The 8,258-nt window shown below is 45.4% G+C and overlaps 1 protein-coding gene across 1 annotated transcript in view; it reads right to left on the bottom strand.

Annotated features, from left to right (window-relative positions):
- COLEC12 (collectin subfamily member 12) overlaps positions 1-8,258 on the bottom strand; it is a 92,608-nt gene that overhangs the window by 83,011 nt on the left and 1,339 nt on the right. The gene's annotated exons all lie outside the window — the stretch shown is intronic.

Genomic DNA, 8,258 nt, shown 5'->3' with positions numbered 1-8,258 from the left:
ATGAGCGGAGGGCTGGAGCAGCTCTGTTGTGAGGACAGGCTGAGAGAGTTGGGGTTGTTCAGCCTGGAGAAGAGAAGGCTGCGGGGAGACCTGGCTGCGACCTTTTGGTACTTAAAGGGGGCCTATAGGAAAGATGGGGAGGGACTCTTCATCTGGGAGTGTAGTGATAGGTAACAGTTTTAAACTGAAAGAGGGTAGATTTAGATTAGATGTTAGGAAGAAATTCTTTACGGTGAGGGTGGTGAGACACTGAAACAGATTGCCCAGAGAAGCTGTGTATGCCCCCTCCCTGGCAGTGTTCAAGGCCAGGTTGGATGGGGCTCTGAGCAACCTGGTCTAGTGGAAGATGTCCCTGCTTACGGCGGGGGGGGGTTGGAACTCGATAGTCTTTAAGGTCCCTTCCAACCCAAACCATTCTGTGATTCTGTGATTCTATCTGCCCCGCAACTTTGTAGCATTAGGAAATAGCTGTCAGAAAAGATTCTATAAAGTCCTGTTAACTTAGGCCTGAGTGACTGCACAAGATTTTTAACACAAAAAATCTCCTAATGAGCCTTAGCTGGGCTGAAGAGAAGAGGATCCCTGTGTCTTGGACTTTTGTCTCCTTCAACACCTCTAGCTGCCTCTATTGAGAGTCACAAGCTGAAACATGAAAAAACACATTCATGTTCTATTTATTTAAGGCATCGATCTCTGGCAGGGTGGATTTTCCAGCTGCATTCCTGACCGAGCTGAAGAGCATCTGCAGGACACAAACCTCTCCGTGCACCCATTGCACAACACTTGTCCATCGGGCACCGAGCAAGACTCCTTCCTGCTCACACCTCCCTCTCCACCCCCCTCTGCTTTCCAGAATCTCAGCCCACTCACTTCACCCAGGCTGAAGCAGGACAAACAGAAATTCCTCGTCTCTCCAGCTGCTTTGCTTAGGTTTACGCATATGCAGAAGGTTAATTGAGACTGGATAACATTTTATTCCAGCTTTCCTTTGGCTAATCGGCTGTACTGCTGCACAGTGGAATTTGAATTGGTTTTGACTTAGCAAAACAACATACTGGTTCTTGTTAGTGTCTGCAACAGGCAAAACCAGCCTAAAATACTCACAGATTCTTTCTTTGCACTATCTCCATTACCATTCTCTCTCATAGGCTTCTTTAGGAATTTATATGCTTTCCCCAGCATTTATATAGGACCTAATACAGAGATCTGGAGTTGAAGATCTCTATGCAGTAACTCAAAATGAGTATGAGCAATGCTCTCGCTCAGCATGGAAGTCCTTTCATGCAGAATGAGCCTCTCCTTGCTACTGCTGTTTTAAGGACGGGTGTCTTTAAAAGAGGTAGATATCTAGGCTCCCTTAAAAGTAGGTGAAATGACCCTCACCCTACGCCCTATATTCAAATTTCGCATGGAAGTCAATCTTCATATGTAAAGTTTTCTCTCTGAAAATCATCAAGAAATTTGCCAAGTACATGATGTACCACATTCGTGGTATCATCTGTCCCAGGTCACTGGCTGGGCTCAGGGCTGCTGATGATGGTGGGGAACGGCAGAGACCACCACATCTGGGTCTGGGTCTGGGTCTAGATCCAAGTCTGGGCCAAGCCGGTGAGGTTTCACACCTCCCTTGCAGCAGGTCCCCTGGGAACGTGGGAAACCAGGCACCAGCCACGCAGAGGCAGGGAAGTTTGATGTAATATTAAATGACATCTTAAGTCAAAACATCATAGCACTTTCATTCTAATGCTCCTGAGAGTTCAGCAAACAAAACGCCATACTAACAATTTAATCTGATCTTTCCCCTTCCCTGGGACACTGCTGAAGTGGATGGCAGGAGACATGACTGCTCTTTTAACTGTAGCGAGCAGGAATGACCACAGGGGCTTTTGAGCAAGGAAGTGAAAGGAGGAGAGGCTTCCTAATCTGACAGCTAGGGGCATATTGTATGAGGCAGTGCGTGTGTCTATCAACGCGTCTGTCAGGCTAACTTGTACCAACTCTCTGTCTTGGTTGCTGCTAATTAAAACACATGGCTCTTTGCTGTTAGTGAACTTGTTGTTCGGGAATTGGTGACAAAGTGATGGCAGCAGGCCTGCTTCATGCAGACTGCAGATTCAGGGGTCTGACTCAATGGGATGCTGAGCAGCGTTTGCAAAGGGCTCAGTGCCCTGCAGAATCAGGTGTGGGGATGTCACCTCTGCCATGTCACTTAATGCTGGTGTTAGAGCTCCGGGATGTTTTGAGGAAATCCCCAAGAAATAATGGGAATCTACGACACCAATGTAAGCAGCACCCGACAGGTATGTGGTTTATTTTTGCATGTTGTTAGATATATCTAACATACTTTCAAGGGAAAATAGCATCTCCTTCCTCACAAGACACCAGTGTGTCTCCTTCAAAATTGCATCACCAGCAGTAAGCACAGCACGGCAACTTTCTGATGGGAAATGGCTCTGAAGTAGGTACAGAAAAGTCAGAGATCAATTAGACGCATTTGAGCACTTGCAACCTTACAGTTAATAACAGCAGCTGGCTACAGATGCAGCCTTGTATTTTGAACAGAGTTTAAGAGGAGCTCAGGAGTAATGCTGGTGTGTGCTACAACCCCACAGCAGCGCTGGGAGAGTCCACTGCCAGGTATTTCCAACTATTTGATCTTCCCCTTCCTTCTGATGGCTTCTTATCTGAAATTTTTACTTCTCCCATGGAGTTCCTGTGTTACTTCTTTGCATGAAAACATAATGGTACCAAGAGCTGCAAATACAATTCTTAGTTTCCTGCCAAGGCATTAATTTCACAGGTGATTTTGTTATGAACAGCCCATAGTGCAGCCTAGGTGTTTTGGCAGCAACCTGATGTAACCAAACATCATTCTTTATCCAGTTAGTTTACAGGGAAATAAATACAAAACCCGCAGGTGTTGCTTACAGCGTAGCCAACATTTTTCATTCCATTCGTAAATACAACGCTCTGTTCAGCCCACACACCTATTTTGCAGCTCTAATGAAAAATAGAGAGCAAAATTCACACATGATGGTGGCCATACCACCTTTCAACGCACCTCTGTAAAAGACAGATTGATCAAACAGGTATCGCTCCAAGTGTGCAAATACAATATACGCAGAAACATGTCAAGAATTTTAATTGTACTAGATAGAAAAAACCCGTAACTAAGAGAAAATAGATTGCCTACATAAGAGCACACAGCTGGAATGACTTTAGTCCCCACGGCATGGCTAAGAGGCCTCTTTATGGGTTTGGATTAGAAGAAGTGCCTTGAGCCAAGCACAGCAGGACAGGTTGGAGAGGGGCAGCTCCAAACCCATGGACCTGAACAGCTCTTACAGCTCCTGAGTAAGTTAGCACAGGAGACACAAACACGATAATTTTTTTGATCTCACTATTATTGCCTGACACTAATTGATTTATCGGGGTGAACCAACTATTTTCCATCTTTAGGAAGATTGGCAGTTTTAAATTCCTGGTTTAGCTATATCAGCATTAAACCATTTATCACCCATGCCTTGTACATTGCAAGAGACAGAAGATACTGACAGAGGCAGGACACACCAGTGGCACGCAGGCACTGTGACGTTCCTCTGCAATGGCAACACTTCACACACGTCAGCATTTATTTTATATATTGAGACTTCAATTCCCTGCCAACTGCCCCAGCACTCTGAGTAGGGACTGGAAAATAAAAGAAAGATGAAGAAATACACACGTGGTCCCTCAACACACAGCCCCTGATGCTTGGGACTGAAGCCCCAAAGCAAGTCCAGGACCCCTGAGGGTGCTGGCATCTCTCCACCGCCCAGGGCTCATCTCAGGAGAGGGCCCCCTTCCACTTTACTGGCTGTTGCAATTAAAAGGGTCGCTCCAAACGAGATTTCTCGGCCTAAAATGAACAGCCACACAGGCACCGCCATTCAGTGGGGATTTAATTACCCCAGGACGCATGTAGGCAAAATCCTCATCTGACAAATACGGCCAGATCAGTGAACTGGAAGCAACGTGCCTGACTTTCCTCTGGCTTTGTGAGTATGGGTGACCCTGTGACTTTTTATTAAGCCATATGATTACACTCTGCAGGCATACATGTGAAAGAATGTCCAGGGAGGGTTGTGGCTTGCGGCACCTGAAATCCCTCACTGGTCGTTTACAAACCATAAAGAAAAGTTGACAAATTCCTAAAGCTTAGTATTTTTATTTTTTTTTTTGTTAGGGGCTTAGGGTTTGTGTGGATATAGCACACCACCAGACTGATGCCAGACATTTTTTTTGAGCATGTTAGTATAGATGTGAACAATGGCCTGGATTTATCCAGCGATAAGGATAAAATTATTCTGCCCATGCAGTGTTAATGAATAAATGCTATTCCCAAACTATCACAAAATTCCAAGCAGTGAGTTTTGCTTACCATGATCATGTTTGAACTGCTTTTTATAGGCAGAAAAAACCTCTATTTTTTTAAACCCTCTTCTGAAAAAGTTTTTTATCTCAAAGTTTTCATTTTTCGCTCTAGACCATTCATGAGCCTTTTATCAATTGTTATACACCTAAAACTCCCCAGTTGTATCCTATCAAAGGTGGAGGAATAATATGTAGCTTCCCACTGTGTAAAATACTGTAAACAATATATAGTGAGAAAACAGTTATTAAATGGATCTAGTTCAGCTGCTGCCAAGCCACTCATCAAGAAAAAAAATCATGTTTTCTAATATGTTTTTGACCAGGTTTTTTTTCCCCCTCACCTCTTTTTAGTATAGCAGATTTCATTACTGTGTGGCATGATGATTCATCCATTTCTGGTCCAGAAATTCCTAGATTTAATTCTTACACCTGGAAGGATGCTCGGGAGCTAGGTTGCCATAAGTGCACAGAAGGGACATCCCGACCCAGTCATCTCTTGCATACCCCAAGGAAGGTACCTAAAAAAAGTACCTACCTCACTTGAGGGGCCCTGAAGTAATTTTTAATCCTTCCCCTCCTGTCAGCTGCTGACCTATTGGCCAGAGGACCAGTGCCTTGGCATGCACTGGAGATACCTGGGGACTGTCCCCTACTGTGGAAGGTGAAGGCGGGGATGATCCTGACTCACGATCTAGAGCATGGGTGTGACGAGACAGGTCCTACAGTGGTGGACAGGCTTACAGCCTCCCATTCTGGCTGTGTTTGCTAAGGGCAAAGGGTAATTATCTTACACAAGCTGTTTAGTCTTCTACTTATCTATAGTGTACAGCCATATCTTTTGATTCCTCAGGAGGTTTCTCTTCATCAGCAGGGCTTTCAGCTCATTTCTTCAAAACCTGTTTTCTAAAGCATTAAAAATGTGCTTTGCAGCAGTTCAAAGACCATCTCCTTTGCTTTCAGCTGTTCCATATTGTGCTATAGCTTCAAACTATGCAATGAACAACTTCATGCTGAAATTTCTCCGTTAAATACTCTACTAAGTAAAGTACAGGTTTTAAATTCTAAAACATTAAAACAAAGAAACAAAATTCACAATGATCTCTATATCTGTTACCCGGGAGTGCCACAAGTTAGGAAGATGAGATCTGCCACTTCAGAGTCTATTAGTTCCCTTCAATTCCCTTGCCTGTAGCTATGCCCGGAGCCCGAATCTCAGAGGAAAGAATCAAAACCCCCTCAGAAAGAGATCTCATCCTGTTTTCTACCATCTAAAACCTAGTCTGAGCTCTCAAGCCTAAGATTTAGCATCCCCAAAGTGTGCAACACTGAAAAGCAAGTTTTGCCCTTTCCTCATTCATTCTTTCCCAAAGTACGGTGGTGGGGGAATGCAAATCAATGACACTGATTGACAAAGGAGTTAACATCGGTGGCAACCTGGCAGAGAAAAACCAGTGGAGAAGCATAGCTTGTTATCTGGAGCAGATAACTTCAAAGCAGCCTGAGCAGCAACTGATGATGAAGTAACTGTGATAAGAAACACACTTCCTCACGTGCTTTCTCACTGCAGCAATCTGGAGGCATTGCAGCTGAGCATCGCACTTCTGGCAAGGTCCCTGCACATCTGTAGCATCCACTGAGAAGTAAACAGCATTGGTTCAGCTGGAAAGAGCGCTTTCCTCAACCTCCCTGACTCCCTGCAGCAAGTTTGTCCCAAGCTCAAAAGAGAGAAAACGCTGGTGTGCATTTTCCCAGCATCTTGGAGTTGTCTGCATCTGTATTCATTGTTATTTAACATTTTAGTGTGTAATGCTTAGTATGTTTGGCTTAATATCACCAGTTAATGTTCTGCTGACTAAAAAATAAAACAGCATGATAAATTCTCTGAAATTAGCTTATCTGAGGAGGAGGGGCAGAAAGACTCAGAAAAAGGGGAAGTGGTGCAGGACAGGGTGTATTCAGCTCTTTTTAAAAGCTTCTTCCCCCAAATGAGAGTTATTGGAGAATGCTTCCCTCCCTCCCTCCCTCCACAGAAGTCTTCCTTCCTTGAACCAAACTACAGGCTCCAGCAACAAGGCAGCTAATAATAAACTCTTCAGCTGAACTCTAGGAAAGCAGTTTGGTCAAGGCTTTGCGTGCCAAGTGCTGACCAACACATGTTCCCAGCTGCCAGCAGTGACTCACCACAAGCCATGTTTTTAATGGACCAGTCGTGCTTTAGCCATCTCCCCCTCGGAGCACATTTTGCTCCAAACAAGGCTTCCCACTTCCAAACGATGGAGTCAAAGGCACTTGAGTCATGGTCCTCCTACCACGTCTCATGTCAATGGGGCATACGGGGACTACTATGGTCACAATCTATTAACACAACTGCTCTTACACCGTCTCCTGAATCAAAGAACCCAGTGCTGCTGTTACTGGTGCCCAGTCCAGCAGGCTGAACAGGAACAGCACTGGGTTTTCTACAGAGCCAGCTGGCAGGACAGGACTCCTTTCAACATGACCTTTTATTAAGGGTTTGTATAACAAAACTTGGTTCTTGCCTTGGGCTTCCCCCATATTGCCTTCTCCTCCCAGTCAGGGGACAGGGCAAAGAGGGAACACCAGTTGGGACAGCAGGCATAATATCTCTTACTGGTCAGGCAGGAGCTTGACCGACTCGGCTGCATTTCAGCCCCAAAAGCAACCTCTGGTGCTTCACTGGAAATGCTGACCCAGCTGGCCAGTGAATTTGGAGTTTTTAAAAGATGTGCCCGTCACCTTCCTGAACGGAGGAGCCTGGTGCCAGGTGAAGCAGCCAGCACTGCTGAAGGCACAAGGCTCCCACTCCCTCCAGAGGCTGCTCAGAGGCTGCCTGGAAACGCAGCAGGGACCGTAGAACTGGGAACGCGCCGAGTCGGGTTTTCTGAGGGAGGGGAAATAAACTCTTTAGGGGCCACAAAAGCATGAGCACTTGCAGGCAAACAGTATGCACGCAGGATGTATGGAAACCAGATCAGCCTGGCTCCTCCCTGTGCTGCCCCGAAGATGAGGACGGGGGTATGGGAGGATGTTTGGGCTCAGAAATGGTGTGGACAAAGAAGGCTTCTTGGATCAGGACATGACTGAATCATACAACTCTCACCAGTGCCAATGCTATGGCCTCATGGCCCCATTCCCCCTTTTGACAAGGCTCTTGTAAAGCAAGGCAGGGCTTGGGATGATTTGGAGTTTAACTCTCAAGCACTGCAGACATCTGGGACACCCCCCTGACCACAGTGATGTTGTTTTCATGAAGGAGAAGAGGGTTATGGTTGTTTCCTAAGGGTGGAACTACCCTGTCCCTCCATTTGTGGTGAAATCTCCTCCTTCCACCGCCAGACTGCTGGCCCTCTCCTCCCTCCCTGCCGCCCCACCAAGCACAACAGCACGAGCATTTCTGGGAATGCTCAGATAAACCTTGCATTTCTAAAGGGAGAAATAACTCATATGGGTAGCACCCCATTACCAGGGAGAAAGAAGGAAATGAAAGCAAGTTAACACGCAAAAATCTCATCGTGTCACAACAGTGCACTTACTATTGGGATAGTAAGAATAGTGGGGTACCTGCTCCTTGCTAAAACCTTTCACAGTTCATTGCAAGAGCATGCTGACTGGGGTAGCTAGGTAGTGGGCAACACGGAGGGAAGCTATTTTTATAGGTGTTAATGAATCCTAGTATTTTTTGCTCAGCTGGAGGTGACAGAAATGAACAGTTAACATTTCTTCCCATTTCTCAAGATTTTTTTTCTTTTCTGCTATTCCAGGGCCTAATCCAGAAAAAAAAAAAAAAAAAAAAAAAAAAAAAAGAAGAAAAAAACCTATTCTCA

The sequence above is a fragment of the Egretta garzetta genome, unplaced genomic scaffold, assembly GCF_000687185.1.
Source record: "Egretta garzetta isolate BGI_Z169 unplaced genomic scaffold, ASM68718v1 scaffold229, whole genome shotgun sequence".
NCBI lineage: Eukaryota > Metazoa > Chordata > Aves > Pelecaniformes > Ardeidae > Egretta > Egretta garzetta.
This window is presented reverse-complemented; position numbering and strand designations above follow the sequence as displayed.